Source organism: Fukomys damarensis, unplaced genomic scaffold (assembly GCF_012274545.1).
Source record: "Fukomys damarensis isolate Sample0158 unplaced genomic scaffold, DMR_v1.0_HiC HiC_scaffold_14, whole genome shotgun sequence".
NCBI lineage: Eukaryota > Metazoa > Chordata > Mammalia > Rodentia > Bathyergidae > Fukomys > Fukomys damarensis.
In genome coordinates, this window is record NW_022900926.1 from 6,064,929 (window position 1) to 6,067,646 (window position 2,718).

Sequence of the window (2,718 nt, forward strand, 5' to 3'; positions counted from 1 at the left end):
GAGATTATTTTTGGGGTGGGCGGGTGGGGAACCATAGTTACCTTGGTGAAACATTTGCAATCTCTTTGTGGTACTGGGGGATCTGGTGTGTGTTAGAGTGTATTTCAATTCTCCTGTATTATCGTGGCAGATAAAAAAAGAAAAAACTGTGCTGTTAATGTAGTTGGCAACAAGATGCCTTTGGAAACTTAATAGTAGGTCAATGTGTTTATGGGATATTCTGAACTCCTAGGAAATTTTGCTCCATAATTTCAAGCATTATTTGGTTTTCATTAGTGAAAAACATAATTAGCTCAAGCTTATCAGTAACTCAGATGAGTTGTATTTTTTCTTGGAGACCATTAAAGTCCATTGTGTCCAGGCTAACTCCACCCCATACTTAAGTGCGGTGAAATTCAGACCGGGATAGCTACAAACTGGCGTGGAGCAACTTCTCTCTTTGGTTTCTGTGAAGTTTCAGTTGTTGGATTAACTTGCTTTGGACCTTTGCCCATTCTGATCTCCATGTAGCAGGCCCACATCATAACAGTGTTTGCATGGATGTTTATAATATAGCCGCACACATACACTTGAACATGATAAGGGAACAAAAGTTACCACTGAAACATAAACCACAAGAGAACAAAGATTCTAGCATTCGCCCTTGAATTTTCTCAGTGGCTTGTCTATGTTTGTCCATACTGACATGTATAAAATCCACAGCTGCAATAGACAGTGAAACCTCATTTGATGCTTTTATAGTGACATGCATGTTTGATATATGAAAAAATATTTACCAATGTATTTTCCTTTGATTCCTAAGATATAAATACTATCCATGCCGGAAACTATCCTAATGTGACTATTAATGTGACTCTTAACATGAGGTTTCACTGTACATAAATGTGACCAGAGACCCCACCATAGCATACAGAAATGTCTGTGGGTACAGAAATAACCCCTCATCCTCCTGCTTTCAGTTGCAGCTGACACCACCAAATCACTACTTCCATTGCCACCAAAACTTTCAAAACAGTTGTTGACTACTAACAAGTAATCAGTGGACAGACCTTTTGTAGGAGCAGTAGGCACAGTAGGGTGACTCCATCTGGAAACAGCTAAGTTGTACAGCTGTATCCTCCTCGAAATCTGGTGAAGAATGCTATTTTTCTAGGCTGAGCTTTTGTTATAAACCTAATATTCAGAAGGCAAGAGTTACAATCCTGATGTCTTTTTTTTTTTTTTTTTTGCATTTGTTAATTCTGAATGTATTTTTAACAGAGTGATTTTTTTGACTTACTAGTGTAATTTGCATTTTAAAAATAAATGGAAAAACAATTCCGTTTACGAGCCATCCGTGAAAGCCCCTTTGGCTTCCCAGCGTACCCGAGCGTATGGAGCTTTTGACGGGAAAACCCGTTAAATTCAGGAGACGCTGCTGACGTTTCTGGGCATGGCGAGGATGAGGCAGTGGCGAAAACGAGCTGCCCAGGGGCCTGGGCCCGGCCACGGAGCAGTCGCGGCGCCCACAGGCAGCACCTCCGGGAGCCGCCGGCCGGGCTCGCTGGCTCCGTCCACTTCCTTCTAGCCCTGAGAGTCAGCACCAAGCGAAGAGTCGATGAGGCGGTAGGAAAGCACACTCAAAACCTTTGGTTAAAGCCTAACGAGAGTTTTTCATTTTTTAATAAAAAAGTATTTCCTTTGCAATAAAACAACTTAAAATACTCACCGATGGCCACCTTGTCGATGTGGTCTAGTGCCGTCTTCACCGTTAGAGTAAGGATTTCACCTCGGCAGAAGACGGAATGAGGCACCCAAGGCCCAGGAAGCAAAGGGAAAAGACGAAGCCTGCGCTTCAGCTGAGGTTCAGCGAGGCACCCGGTGTGGGGGCAGCTGCCGGGGCCGCTGTGCGAGAGACATCCCAGCCCCAGAAGGGAAAGCTTGAGGTTGACTCACCCAGAAGGCACCGAGGCAGGACCCCAAGGCGCTGGCAGTGGGCTCGGCGAGGTCCTCGGAGATGCTGAAGGCGGCGTGTGCCTCGCTCCCCAGGCGGAAGGTGTGCCAGGGTGCTGCGTGCTAAAGCCGGGGGCACTGTCTGGGGACTGCCAGGCCTCCGAAGGCAAGGGCACACGGCATCCCAGTTGCATAGAAAGGGTCAACATTAATAGGCGAATCTATGGATTTATATTTCCTAAAGAAACTGCGCCTCAGGTGTATAGTTTGTGAGTCTGGTAAATAACAGGAGAATGTACTCTTCATTCAGGGAGTACTAGAGAACATCTTCTAATTCCATGAAGCAAACATCCAACATTCACCTGGGCTGCGATGAGTGGATCACTCTAATTCAGAAGCACAAGCTCATTTTCACTGGGTCACATTCAGGAGAAACCTCGGAGATGCAAATTCAGTCACAACAGAGTCAGTAAACTAAGGCCCAGAAAGGTCATGAAATCACAAAAGGTAACCGAATACACTGGAAATACACAGCAGATTCTTGTATGCTCCTTGCTCAGAATAGAATAAATCAAAGTGCAGAGTCTATTAACTGACCCTAGACTTTCTAAGTTTAGATGAACATGATAAAGAAAGACCCTAAAATAGTATAAATCATAAAATGCTTCTGGGTTATTTTCTTTTAGACTCAGCAGAATTTCCATGATAAAATATTTCCTTTAAAAAATGAATTATCTGTGCCCACAGGTAAACATGCCTATGTGAGGTGTTCTTGTGTATTATTCA